This window comes from Astatotilapia calliptera, chromosome 15 (genome assembly GCF_900246225.1).
Source record: "Astatotilapia calliptera chromosome 15, fAstCal1.2, whole genome shotgun sequence".
Classification (NCBI taxonomy): domain Eukaryota; kingdom Metazoa; phylum Chordata; class Actinopteri; order Cichliformes; family Cichlidae; genus Astatotilapia; species Astatotilapia calliptera.
In genome coordinates this window covers 20,049,711-20,064,904 of record NC_039316.1, presented here as the reverse complement: position 1 = coordinate 20,064,904, position 15,194 = coordinate 20,049,711, and the positions used below count along the sequence as shown (strand labels likewise).

General features: G+C 40.5%; 1 protein-coding gene across 3 annotated transcripts in view; it reads right to left on the bottom strand.

Moving 5' to 3' along the window:
- Positions 1 to 15,194, bottom strand: part of galnt14 (UDP-N-acetyl-alpha-D-galactosamine:polypeptide N-acetylgalactosaminyltransferase 14 (GalNAc-T14)) — a 241,706-nt gene that overhangs the window by 204,768 nt on the left and 21,744 nt on the right. The window lies entirely within an intron of this gene.

Sequence of the window (15,194 nt, the reverse complement as noted above, 5' to 3'; positions counted from 1 at the left end):
TCATATCAACATGCAGATCAGAAAAGGTCCAAATCGCTACAAAGCATGCTGCCAAAAGACAGGAAAAATAAAAAACTGTATCGCAGGCAGCTACTAGCTACAGCCACTTGTTTTGGCATCCACCTGTCAGTCAAAGGAGCCTATGTCATAGAGGCGAGGTTGCTTGAAGGAGAGCCCTCCCGTAGAGCCATAGATTTTGGACCAGTACTGATACAAAGCTTTTCTGCTCTACTTAAGCACTCAAAACACTTTATTCAATGTATCTTGTTCATCCTGTCATACAAGCAGTAATTTTCTACACAGAAGTGCTTTCTGTCTTGCATTCATGCATCAGAGAGCAACTTCACCAATCCTTGCCTAAGGATACTGAAGGCATGCAGACCGAAGCAGCCAAGACCACGAACTACCAGCCTTCTGATTAGTCGTTGACCTGCTCTACCTCCTGAGCTACAGCCAGAGGGTGAGTGTAGTGTGTGTGTGAGGTGGAGATTAAGGGCACAGGCCCTGGAGATCTGATCCCTGCTTATTGAGGCTGGCGCTTAAAGAGCTGAGCTATAAAACATTTCACCCCTGTTGCATTTGTTAAAAAGGGAGAAATTAGCTATAGAGCGCAAAAGAGTTTCTTTGACCTGCCTGTAGAAACAGGCTGTTTTAGGAGTGTGCCTCAAGTGGTCATGGGTGAAACTGCAGTCTTTGGCACTTGGACACAGACTTCATTTTTTAGTTGTTGCTTGTCCATACTCTACATGAGCTATATGAGCTGCAGTCAGTGCTGAGGGTATTGTACAAAAATATGGAGTTGGAGCCTCTCCATATCATAAAACTATCTCTAGAATACATATTTTTATTCCTGCACTGGTAGATGGAGATATACTGAACATATATCTCCATGTTCAGTATATCTGGTGTATGTGACCATTTTTACTTTTGATAATCTGTGTACTACAGCCTCCACTAATCCTGTCATACAAGCCATGCATATGGCAGCAGGAGAATCATCAGTATTACCTGTAATGAGAATCTATTTTAATATCAGTGTCATTATCGGTGTAAAGAGTATTAGTGTTCTTATTTTCAGAGCATTGCTTGCTTGTCAGATAGATTCACACACAGAAGCAAAGAGCTGGAGAGAGACATCAGTGTCTGAACAGAGGACTGCTGCTAATGAGAACATTGCTCTTTGAAGACACACACGTGTTTGTGCGAGGGTGTGTGTGTGTGTGTGTGTGTGTGTGTGTGTGTGTGTGTGTGTGTGTGTGTGTGTGTGTGTGTGTGTGTGTGTGCGTGTGTGTGCGTGCACACGCGTCTGGTAGAGAGAGTATTACAGGCTATCCAGTTGAACACAGCACAGAAAATGAAGGATATGGTGTAAGAGAAGTATAGTTTTAGTAAAACAGCCTACAAATCAAGCTTTCAATTTACTGCTACTGTTATTTCTGATAAACCAAACAATACCACACTCTCACCCTCTCTCTGCTTCTTTACCTTAAAATGTGCCCCAGTCAGATGATGAATTACCTATTACATCCAAGGCATAAATCATGTGTGTGTCTTTATTACCCCCTGTTCATGAGCACCACTTGAACACACATACACATAAACAAACATGTCAACCCCTTTATTATATTGTGATGTATCACCTTTGTAAGAACTCTAAACAAGAAGCCAAACAAGTAATGTCTCCATTATTCTGCGTTTCTATTTAAAATATCTGTTTGCTTCTGTAAAGGCAAATTAAACTCATAGCATTGGCAGTTATCGGTGACATTATTACATAAAAGGAAGGAGAATATAATCCTTCATGTCATCCAATTTGAAAATTATCTCGCTCGGGTTATACGGGTAGGAGAAGGCAGAAAGGGTGCTGAGCATTACTTATAACAGACGCAACCATTTCCCCCTCCTTTTGTGTTTCTGTGCATGATCCTATGACATTATGTGGTTGCCATCTCAATAATGACAATGTAAAAAATACAGACTTCTAGCAAAATAATGTTAGGATAAAATAACACAGGGACAATGTGTTGGAGATGCTGAATTCAATTTGGAGCCACGGTCATGTATAAATGGCACAAAATCTGCAGGAATACAACAAACATATGAATATGGATTTTCAGCTGCAGATTAAGTGCTATGCAGCGCAGGCTGACAGTAAAACCCCCGCTTCAAAAGACACAGAGATAAGCATCCAGAAGACAGATTATGCAGCGTAAACAAATAAAAGAAACCAAAAAGGAAACATAAAAGTGTTGGATTAGTTACAGCCAAGACAGGTCAGATGCTGCACAAAACTCCCATGTTTGAAAAAAAGGGTGCACAACTCACAGCGAAACAGGCCTCATTTCCATAGACTCTTTTTTTATAATCCTGTTATCTAAAGTTTGCCAATTAGTTTTCATGCTGCGATGAGGTACCAAAGTTTTGTTATCTTCAGGTCACGACTAACCATCTTGTTATCTCATGAAACTGCAAACTCTTTTGTAAGATTGTGACTTTAGATCTTCAGATCAACTTCAGAAGGACTCGGGGTGGCGTCGCTCTTTAAAGTCCAGCTCACTGAAGGGAAACCAAAGCAGCTCATGCACAGTCAGTGGAAATGACTGAACAACTCTTCACACTCTGCTTTGATGAGAATGGAAGAGGCAGAAAGTTTCTATTATAGATAAAACTCCAAAGCAGCACTGACAGATTTTGCTGTTTTGAGATAACAAGATTATTAATGATTGATCTAGAGAAATAGGAGTTTTTATCTGTTGGTAATCGTAATTAATTTCTGAAAATGTATGCAAGTACAAGAAATATAGAGAGGCAGTGATCTCACAAGTAGGAAACTTATTCAGGATCTAAATCTTTTACATCAACGGTTTTAAATATACTTTTTATAATTGATGGTTTCTATAAACAAAATCTCTGGTCATATCACTGAGCTGTGATCAAGTCCAATCCAATTTTATGTAGCGAACACTTTTTTAAATACAGCAGAGCACCAAAACTCCACACAGCAAAACAAGCAAACAAGAAAAATTACAATAAATACCAGGTAAGATCCCAGTAAAAAATTGTTTTGAAATGTGTTTTATTAACAGGTAATGAGTGGAGCATCCTAACATCGACAGAGAGTTTATCCCAGAGTTTGCGGGCTTTAGCAGAAAATGATCGATCACCTCTGGTGGCTTTCGGTCCAGTTTTTGGGACTACTAGGAGCAGCAACCTCGGGATGATGTATGGAATCCACAGCTCAGCTATATAAGGTGGTGCTGATCAATTAAAAGATTTAAAACCAATCTTAAAATCTTAAAGTGGTTCCTATGGAGTGTCTATGGAGGGAGGCCAGGGTGAGGATGAGCAGCGGCATTTTGCAGGCAAGCAAAGGAAGTGTTGCTAAATCTGCGTTGCTTTACTTGTTTTTTAAATTCAGTTAAATTTGATTTATAAAGCACCAAATCACAACAAACATTGCCTCAAGGCACTTTGTATTGTAAGGTAAAGACTACAATAATACAGAGAAACCCCAACAAATAGATAACCCCCTATGAGCAAGCACTTGGCAACAGTGGGAAGGAAAAACTCCCCTTTCACAGGATTAAACCTCAGCCATCTGCCACAACCGGCTGAGGGTCCAAAAAGAATGAAACCTGTTATTTTCAAAAATAAAATACTAAATAAAAAGATGTGTATTTCCTTCCATTGACCTTTCTGAATACCAATGCTCTGCAATCATCTGCATGGTTTTTTTGGTGGCTTTCATGGATAAATCTTATAAGGTGTTCTTTACTGCGGTGGTTTTATAGGCTACTCATCCAATCTAGGGTCACGGTGAGGCTGAACCATTCACAACTACGCCTAATTGAGATTCACCAGTTAACCCAGAGGTTCCCATAGTGTGAGGCCCGCCCCCTGGGGGGGGGGGGGGGGGGGGGGCAGAGCCATTGCAGGGGGGGCAAAAAAAAGAAAGAAAAAAAAAAGAACGCTTGGACACTGCTACCATAATGGACAAAAACAGTTTGGGAACCACTGAGTTAACCTAACAAGCAACAAGCATGTCAATGGACTGTAGGAGGAAGCTGGAATACCTGGAGAAAACCCATGCAGGAACTGAGCGAACAAGAAAGTTTGAATTCAGAACCTTTGTGCTGTGAGATGACAGCGCTAACCTCTTCATCACTCTGCTGCTTCATGTCCCCTCACATGATTCCAGTTGGGCATTCGTTTTCACTTTCTCTTTCAAAATGTCTTCCACAATTTTGCAGTGTATTGGGATCATTGACATGCTGGAATATTCATCTCTTGCCAAGATTCTTGAGAGTCATCTTTTTATTCGGTATTTGGCCATTACAGTTGGCACTCCAAAATCACTGTGGCAGTACTGGTGCAGACAATTTTATTTTGGTTTTAACTGACTAAAGAATATGCTGCCAGTTTCAATCAGGCTTCTTTTCACACTCTCTGGCAAAATGGCTTTCTTCTTAGATACTGGCCATTGAGGTTGAGTACACGCCAGGTCTTTCACTGGTCACTAAAACACCAGTGTCCCCAGTGCAAATCAGAATCACTTGATAGTCTGTTTTTCAGTGCCAGGTTCTATGTAGTGTTTTTTTTGTGTGGGGGGGGGGGGGGGGGGTTGTAGCTTCTTTTTTTAGGATGGCCATCGGCCCTCCTATTATTGGCAGTATGCTCCTATTAAACAAGCTGCCTGCAGCTGTTCAGTAGCCTGCTAATACCCCCATTTTTTAATGCTAGCAACTTCCTTCTTGCTTTTTCAGGCAGTTCTGTACCTTGTGGATCCAACATAGACCAAATCTGGCAAAGCCGATTGGGCTTTTGATGAATAATGATGCTAGGCTTCATTTTTGATTAAAATTTTTGCTTCCAATAATTCTGAAAACAAGATATATGATATAAAACAGTTGCTGTGCTGCAACTGGTTTTTTTGCAATTATGTTTTGTTTTGTGTAATAAATCTAGTGTGACCTTTTCTTTGCTTCAGCACTCTTTCACCACTTTCTAAAAGCCCTGATCTACTCACTGTTTAGTTCCAGCCACGACTACACAAGAACAAGAAGAAGGAAAAGTCATGAGAAGGTTGCCTTAGGTGAATCATAGAAAACATCCCGTTACTCTCTCTGCAGTTCTGTGCAGGTGTGCATGCTAGAGCAGGGCGATATGACCAAAAATATTTATCACGATATACATTTGAAAATTTGTGATAACAATATAACTGACGATATAATTGACACTAGACAAAATACTTTACAACTCCACAACGTTATTAGTGAAAAAAACCCCTCATCAATGTATTTTCACTTAAACAAGCAGCTGTTTTTATGTGCATTAAAGTTATATAAAAATGTAACAGTGCAAATGCAAATTCCTTGCTGACAGTTTAACCAAAAAGGCATTTCCAGTGGAAATTGGCCAACATATCCTCAGCATAACCATGAATAATATACACAAAACTTAAAAAGAGGTTATACACACACAATACGGTAATATTATGTTCAAGCACAGTACGTATCACTCCGCGAGGCTCCTGCCTACGATAGCCGTAATGCTCCGACAATCCATCAAGCTGTGCGGGTTTGTATCTTAGCAAAGTTGTACTAAAACATTTGACAGATTTTCGAGCGCCGTGTACGACATAAAATCATTTCGAGGTCAGTAAACACAACCAGAATTCAAACATAAGGCACACGGGATTATAAGGGGCACTGTCGATTTTCAGAAAAATCAAAGGATCGCTTTTAAGTGTGCCGTATTTTCCAAAAAAAACCACGGTAATAACCGTGAATGGTATGATATGGCCCAGCCCTAGTGCATGCACTTCTGCAGACTGCCAGGACACTCATTGCCCGGGTTTGCACTCACAGGTCTCCAAAGGTGAATGCTACAGCCAGCGGCGACAGGCCATGTCAAAACATGACCTAAAGAATCATGGTTATGATTTTTGCCTTAATCAAGCAGTTCTGACATCTTTTTTTTGTCATCATCTTTGTATTACTTCAATATAGTAATAAAATTGCATACCCGAATTTTACATTTTTTACTCATGGATGCAGTGAAGGAGGGTTGGAGCAACAGAGGAGGATGCAAGAGATAGGGTGAGAAGGAGGCAGATGATCCACTGTGGTGATTCCTAAATGAGCAGTCAGAAGAATTATTATAAGATACCATAATTTTGAATCGTTTAATATTTTTATGCACAATATTGTATTTTTACTACAGATTGTAGTCTCATTCTTTCCTGACTGTTCCTGCAAAAGTAAGTCTATGAGTAATATGTTTGCTGGTATCCAGTTAACAGTCCTTTAAAATCCATGTTGGAAGTTTGGGGTGATGCTGACGGGATACATCACATGTTTGACAGGTTTCTGCTTGTGTGTTTGCTTTCTGTTTGCTGGTGAGGTTAAAACACTGAGCAAAGTAAGTTGTGTTTTGGGTAACATCACCCTCTGTAGTAACTCTGCATATTGAAAAATGATGGGGTGAGAGAAACAGACTTGTCTGACTAATTCGAATAACCCAGTGTGTGAGGGCACGGGCTCCAGAGGACACCTTAGGCGCAAACGAGCCACACCACTGGCTTTGAGAAAACGGCACTAATTGACGCTCCGGGGATCAGAGCGAGCTGCTCAAGCCATCACTGGTGTAGCAGTGTGCATGAATAAAATACTGCAACCCATCAAAGCAGTGTTCGAAAGCACTACTAGTGGTCAAAAAAAGTCCACTGGGAACTTCCAAGTGATACCAATCAAAACCCAGCAGCCACAGAGGCTAATCCGCAAACTAGTGCATTTCCCCCCCTCTCTTTTTGTCTGTTTTCACTTACACAGCATGAAGATTCTTAACTTTGTTCTGTTCATCGTAGAGAAGCTATCTGGGCTAAATCATTATAGTCATTCCTAAAAAGAAATGTCTCGTCTATTTTCATGTTTCCTCATTTTCCATTCATGTTTTTTCTCCTTTGCTCCCTCTTGTCATCCTCCCTCTGTTCACACCTATTCTGATATTCCCAGCTGTTCCTTCTCCCCTTCTTTCTCCTTTACTGTCAGCTTCTGAAGTTTCTTCATCATCAGTGCTTCTCCTTTGTTATTCCACACTGCCTGACTCCTCTCCTTATTCTTCCTCTTCTCTCTCTGGCCTTCATTTATTTTTACCTACTCCCTTTTCCTTCCACCTCTCCTACTGTGTAAAGTGGTTGCTGTTTGTTTGAAGTCAGGGCTTATTGAGCTCAGGTCTGGGGAGAGCACAGCTACGTCGATACTACACACACACACAGAAATACACGCACACACCGATACAAACACCTCCTCTTTCTCTCTCTGTTCTTCTATCAACGCTGTCTCACCCACAGGGACTGAAGTGGATGCACACATACACACACTGCTCAGTCATCAATTAAGGGTGTGTATAGATCTCTCCCTGCAGCAGTGGTGCTTGTTTGGTTTCTACATTGTTTTCTGTTCCAGCTCATACATCTCTGTCTATGACCCCAACACACATACAAATACAGCCACACACGCACAGACACATACAGCCAGATATACACACAGATACACACACCTCTGCAACATTATTAGTTTTGTTGTCTCTGAACATTTTTTGTAGCCCTGCTTTTCTCTGCTTTTGACCACAGGAGCCAAGTTTTTATTTCGTTTTTATTTTTGAAAACGAAATAAGGACATTTGTGCTTGTGTGGTAGTGAACTGAAAGCTGAACAGCAAAGCCAACAACAAAAGCAAAAAAAAAAAGCCTTCTCCAGCATATAAACTGGTATTTATACAGGAAGAATCTGTCATAAATGTGCAGGCATTCTTCAGATCATCCATAAAAATCTTCTACGACAAATCAAACCAGACAGAGTGGAGATTAAAAAATAAATCAAGACACAAAATAAAACATACATTTATTTCTTTTTTGGTTTAAATGTTTTGGTTTTTTTGCCATTTTTTATTAACATTATTCGTGTGTCTGTTTAGAAAGCACACCTACATACCATAATAAGTGAATTTACTAACACAGTCTTCATTCCAAATAATCTATTGTATACAAATGTACAAATTCTAAACAGGCCTGTTTTTGTGGTTAATATTATTATTATGTGTGGCTCAGGGTGGATACTTTAAATCACTGCCACCATATATAATGGTCTGCTTTCATTGTGTGAATTGTTTGTAGTCCAAATATATATTTATTTATTTATTCATTACCTCGGCCGGAGTCCTTTGCTCTGAACTTCACAACTGATCTCTTTTTGTGTTTGTTTGGCTTTCTGCTTCAGTAGTTTTTCTTTTGTTTGTGACTCTGAGACCAACAAACGATGTTTCCTTCACGTTTTTTTATGCTATTGTCTGTATATCTTTCTCTATTTCAAATAACCTGCAATTTTATATGCAAATGGTGATTGAGGGAGGCTCAATAAATAGCTAAATATGGAAGTGTAAGAGAGGCTCATGCACTTCTGTGAAATGTCATCCTGATCAGGAGCTATAATCATCATGTATATGTATGAATTTAAAAAGCTGACTAAAACAATGCTTTTGCACTTTCATGCTTTGTGTGTAGCACTTTAGTTTTAGTCATTAATGTACACACTGTTTTATGCATCTGTCCCTGTTATATTATAATAATAAGATGCTACAGAGCCTCCTTCTCTATGGGAGTTGGGACAGGCTCTAGTCCACCTGTGACCCTGAATTGGATTAAATTCACAATTCACCAAATTCAAATTTAAATAAAGATATTACTCTCTGTACACCCCCCCCAAAAAAACCAAAACAACTCAATTTTACTGCCTAATCTAAATGCAATTATTTGATGTATACTTGAAACTAAGTATGAAAGCAGTAGGAAAATAAAACCATTAAGGGCATGAAATATGAAATTTTATCCTTTTTTGTTGAACATAATGGCAAATGCCTTTGGACTCATGTCCCTCAGTTACAACAGACAAGTAGTTGACATCAAGTTATTGCAAATGTTAAGTGTGTCTCATGTGGCCCAAATGTCACAGCATGCCTGACACATCTGGCTAACATAACACAAACCACTGGCTGAGATAAGGAAGTCAAATTAACTGTGAGTCAACACCATCAAGGCGAAATGTGGCCCACTGAAAACTGCAGATATTGGCCACATTTGAGTCGAGCTTTCATTTCTATTTGGGAAATATAACACGGCCATGACAACTAGGAACATTTTTACAACAATAACTTCTCAAGGCAATGCCCTTTTTCAAAAGCCTCTTACGCCTCTTCTGCACCTACTTGGCTCAACTCGACTCCACTCCACTGGATTTTGTTTGTTTTCCATTATAAATGAGTATCACCTCAATGTGGGCATGGACATTATAGCAATACCTACAAAAGTCAGAGACATCATTTGTATGCAACACAAACAAAACACAACAATGGAGGATGTCGAAGTACATCTGCTTCGACATCCTCCATCGACATATCTGACTGGCCAATCAGTGACATACAGTCTGTTGACATCACATTTGTGACTCAGATCACTTGGAACTCTGGACAAATTTGTACTAAAATAAATACCTGGGACAAAGTGCTACCACCTAATGGAAAACCTACAGAAGTAAGCAAAAGGTACGTGCAAAAAAGACGCATTAGATTGTCAAGAGTTCTACAGGTACAAGAACAAATCCTGCAGTCTTATCTATTTTCAGGTTTTGCACTTCCAGTCAGTCAAACACAGCAACAAAGCGATATATTGCTTGAGAATGCGCACACACACAAATGTGTAGACATATATCCCTGAAGTTATCTCAAAACCCAAATACTGAACAAGAAATCTAACAATGATTGAGTAAGTCATTGGAGCACAGGAACTTGCTTTTTATATATAAATATATATTTAAAAAAACAAAAACCTACAACACAACTGGACAGGACTTTATTATCAACCAAACATAAATTATGTATAATCACATGACTGGACACAAACATACTGTATAGTCAAAATCTAGTAACATACTGTTACTTACTTACTATAGTTGGTTTTCCAAACTTTTTTAAAAAAAACTTAAAAAAAAACAACTTCCTGTATGATGCCCTCAGAGCCAAACACACACATTTATTCTCATTCAAACCTTAAGAGTCACAGCTGAAGCGCTGTTTGGCAACTTTCAGAAACTGTACGTGGTCCAGATTGTGGCTACTCTCAAGCAAAAACCCAATTTCTGACCGCCGGCATCCCCGCGTAGGCAGTAGGGCTGAGATGAGGCAGAGTGTCCCCACAGGGATCGAGAGAGGATCACATTGCATATTCATGGCACACCAAAAGAACCAGGGATAAATGCATCCACCATAAAGCATAGGAGAAAAAAGGAGAGTGGTAGAGAGAGGAAGAGATAAACAGAGAGAGAGAAAATGCATTTGTAGGTGTCTACATCAAAAATTTGCCTTGAATTTAAAGCATTTTTCTTCGCAGCCCTGCAAGGCTTTCCGTGTCTGTTCAACCGAGCTCAAAACTGTAAAGAAAAACAGCCAAGGCCAATCTTTTGCATGCGTGTGTGTATTTCAGCATGCATATGTATGAGGTGACAGATGGAATGTAATTTAAACATTACCTTGTACAGATGCACATTTTACCCTTCACACACATATGAGAAGCCTCAGCATGGAGATTTATGCATAAACATACACACCATAATACTCTTCAAAATAACCCTGACATATATTCAGAAACAACTGGAATACTGTCAGTTAGTTACTAGTTGCACTAGTATCACACTTGTTTGTCCAGCACATCCCACAGATGCTCGATTGGGCTGAAATATGTGGAATTTGGAGGTTGTCAGCACCTCAAACTCATCATTGTGCTCCTCAAACAACTCCTGAAACATTTTTGTTTTGTGGCAGGGTGTGTTGTCCTGCTGAAAGAGACCACAGCCATCAGGGAATATTGTTCCAATGAGACATGGTCTGCAATAATGCTTAGGAAAGTGGTTTGTGTCAAAGTAGCATCCACATGAATGACAGGACCCAATGTTTCCCAGCTAATATTAATCTGCCTTCTTCCTACAGTGTATCCAGGTGTGAGATGTTCCCAGGTATCCACGTGATGTAAAATTAATACATCATTCATTACACTAGGCCACCTTCTTCATTTGCTCCATGGTCCAGTTCTGCTCTTCATGTGCCAACTACTGGCACTTTCAGGGGTGGACAGGGGTCAGCATGGGCACACTGTCTGGTCTGTAGCTGTGCAGACCCTACACAACAAACTGGGATGCTCTGTGTAATCCTCATGTTTACCTATTTTTCCTGCTTCTAACACATCAAATTTGAGGAAAAATGTTCACTTGCTCGCTAATATACCTCACCCATTACCAGGTGCCATTGTGAAGAGATAATCAGTGTTCTTCACTTCACCTGTCAGTGGTCATAATGTTATGCCAGATCAGTGTATGTCCTCAAAGGGATTTATGAATGGTTAAGGATATACTACTGCTAACAATCCTGTTTCCAAAACAGCTTTAAAATGTAAATAACGCTATTTACTGTCGTGTAAATCACCAAAACTGTATTAAACTTGCCAATATAAACCAAAGTCAATATATTACATGGTAAGACAGATAATATTTTAAATATATGAATGAGCCTGCTGCATGTTTCCGCTTGTTTCCCACAGTGTTGCATGACATTTTATTTTGACTACACTGCGTTTGTGAACTACTGAGACCAGCTGCTGTAGTTTGGAAAGCAACACGGAAACAGAATTTCAAGTACTCAGCAGGTTTTCATGTGTTTCATGATGGGCTACACGTCTGTAACAGTTAACGAGTCTGGACACAGGTGAGTTTAGCACTGAAACTCTTACTACTCCACCATCCTGTTGGAGAACATGCAGAACATGGTTAGGCATTTTTGTCCCTGATACAAACTTCATATGGGCGGTATCTGTCGCTCCAGGCCCTGGATATATCAGTGAGCATTAACAGAGCGTTACAGATGTGCAAGTTTCCCATGCCAGTGCACTTCTACATTCCCAAACCATCACAGATGTTGGTTTACCAAACGTGGACTGATAACGAATAAAACTTTGTGTGATCACAGGACATTTTTCCATTTTATCACAGTCATCCTAAATGAGCTCAAGCTCAGAGAAGGTAGCAGTATTTGTAGATGTTAACATGACAGAGTTTTAACCGGTTTTCTGTTTGACTGATTGTCTTTACCCAGTGTGTCAAGATTGATCACAGGACTACTAATAACAAGAGACAATCATTCATGCTCACAATTTCACCTATGATCAAGCAGTGCTAACAACTTCACTGGCATTGACCTCCCACATCATGAAGACCCTGGAAAGGCTCATCCTGGACCAGCTGCGACCCATTGTCAGACCACATCTGGATCCCCTTCAATTTGCTTATCAGCCTCGTCTCGGAACAGAGGACGCCATCATCTACCTGCTCAATCGTGTCTACACCCATCTGGACCAGCTGGCGAGCACTGTGAGGGTCATGTTTTTTGACTTTTCTAGTGCTTTCAATACCATCAGGCCGACCCTCCTGGGTGATAAGTTAGCAGCGATGCAGGTGGATGTTTCTCTGGTGTCCTGGATTGTTGATTACCTGACAGGAAGACCACAATATGTACGTCTCCCACAGTGTGTGTCTGACAAGGTAATCAGCAACACAGGGGCACCACAGGGGACTGTCCTCTCCCCCTTCCTCTTCACCTTCTACACCACAGACTTCAGCCACTGCACAGAGACCTGCCATCTTCAGATGTTTTCTGATGACTCCACGGTAGTTGGATGCATCAGCAAGGATGATGAGACAGAGTACCGGGCTGTGGTCGACTCCTTGGTCACGTGATGTGAGCAGAATCATCTGCAGCTCAACGTGGCAAAGACCAAGGAACTGATCGTGGACTTCAGGAAGACCAGGAAACACTTGACCCCTCTTTCAATTCAGGGGGTCAGTGTTGACATTGTGGAGAACTATAAATACCTTGGAGTACACATTGACCATAAACTGGACTGGGCTACAAACACCACAGCACTTTACAGGAAGGGCCAGAGTCATCTCTATTTTTTGAGGCGGCTGAGGTCCTTCAACATCTGACAGAAAATGCTCAGGATTTTCTACGAGTCTGTTGTGGCCAGTGCGATCCTCTATGCTGTTGCATGCTGGGGGAGCAGGCTGAGGGTCGCAGATGCCAACAGACTTGATAAACTGATTCGTAAGGCCAGTAATGTTGTGGGGATGGAGGCGGATGTTGTCCAAGATAAGGACAATGTTGGATAACACCTCCCACCCACTCCATGACATGCTGGTCAGTCACAGGAGCTCGTTCAGTGAGAGACTGAGATTACCGAAAAGCACCACTGAACGACACAGGAAATCTTTCCTGCCTGTGGCCATCTCTCTGTACAACTCATCCACTTAACACACTGTTTACTGCAACAGCTACACCCTTCTTGCACATGCTCTTTTTCAGCTATTTATTAATAAGTGACTTTTATGTATATATATGCCTGCATATATTGTGCTATTCTTAGTTAGTGTATTGTCTGTCTCTGTTAATGTTTGTTTATAATGGAGCACTGTAACGAAAAAAAATTTCTCCTAGGGATCAATAAAGTATTCTAATTCTGATTCTGATTCACCACAGTCCCACTCCATAAATAAGCATTCTTTAGTCATTTTCAATGACTGCATTTCATTGTTTTTATACTATCTTCCAATTAATTTTAGTGATTGTCAGATTGCTTAATTGTGTGTTCATATATGTTCTATTCAACCGTTTTGGAGAAAAAGCTGCTAAAGTCAAGAAAAGAGTTTTAATAGTTATGAAAGAACCAGTTTCTTGATTTTACTTTGGTGGTAAAGAACAGTGTACAGGGTGGCCTGTTCCTGTACACTGCTGGTAAATGTATTCAGTATTAAGACCATTTCTAATTTGTGAATGCAAAGAAAACTGTCACACACTTTCTACTCTACAATAACACCATCTCCATCTACAATTCAGGTGCAGTAGCTGTCAATGATAGACTGTGCTCCCTCTCTGTCTGTCCCTAATCTGTCCAGATATCCCAGTGGACAACAGTCCTGGAAACCATTTATCCAATCACAGCTGTTCAAAATTCCTCACCTTCTCCCACAAAACCCACTTTCGCTGGTGAATCTAAATTCCTGGGAGTGTGAATACGTTGTTTTGGATGCTTAGCAAACACTGCAGAGCCAGACGTCTGGAAGCACAGCAATAATTCACCCTGTGCAAAAGCCATGAATAAAAACAAACTTAAGAGAAGAGACAAAATACAAAATGTGATTCTTCTTTCCCTCTATTCTTCTCTGTCACCTCCTCTCTATTTTATTTTTCTCTCACACAAAGACACACATGCAGAGACACAGATACTTTCCTTTCTCCAGTTCACCTTTGGTTTTCATCAAGTGTGGTTCAAAGAAATATTATTTTTGGTATTTCAACAAAATGAAATTAAAATTGATGTTGAAAGAGCAGCGACATGCTCACAGACATAAACACGGTGCCGCAGTTATCGAACAACAAACGGGAGAAGTAATAAAAATTAATAACATAGAAGTCTGGCTTTGCTGAAAAAAAAATCCAAGGACAAAATCACAACAACACAGATTCATTATTAAATGTCTTGACAGCAGCTGCGTGTGTTTGTTGTGTGCACTGAGCTCTCAATCTAATCCCTTTCTTTATTGGCCCCAAGCAGAAGGGTCAGCCGGGGAATAAGCAATATTGTGTGTGTACGTTTGTGTGAGTGTGTGGGAGAGAGAGAGAGAGTGTGTCATTGTTGCCGAGCAGGAATGAAAATTTTACATTTTTAGAGGGGAGTTTGGAAGAAGGTGGAAGAGGAAAAAGATGATAGGAGTGCTCGTTTAAATCCCGCTGGTAATATTGCTTTCTTCACTCCCTTGGCAAGGAGATTAACTGCTAATGGAGAGGATATATCTGCTATTAGCCCCAGCAACAACAACAACTGTGACAACAGCAACGGCTTGAAAAGTGCAATGGTGATGATGACAACCGCAGCAATACGTACAGCAGTCGGCAGACTCTCCTGTCTGGGCCTCACAGCTGACAGCTTTGAAGCAACACGAGTTTCAGAGTGAAGCGCCGGAATTTGCTTCAGTTCTGAAGTTACAAATGCACCTCAGGTCTTAGAGGGTTAGTGAAATGAGACTTTGCAGACTT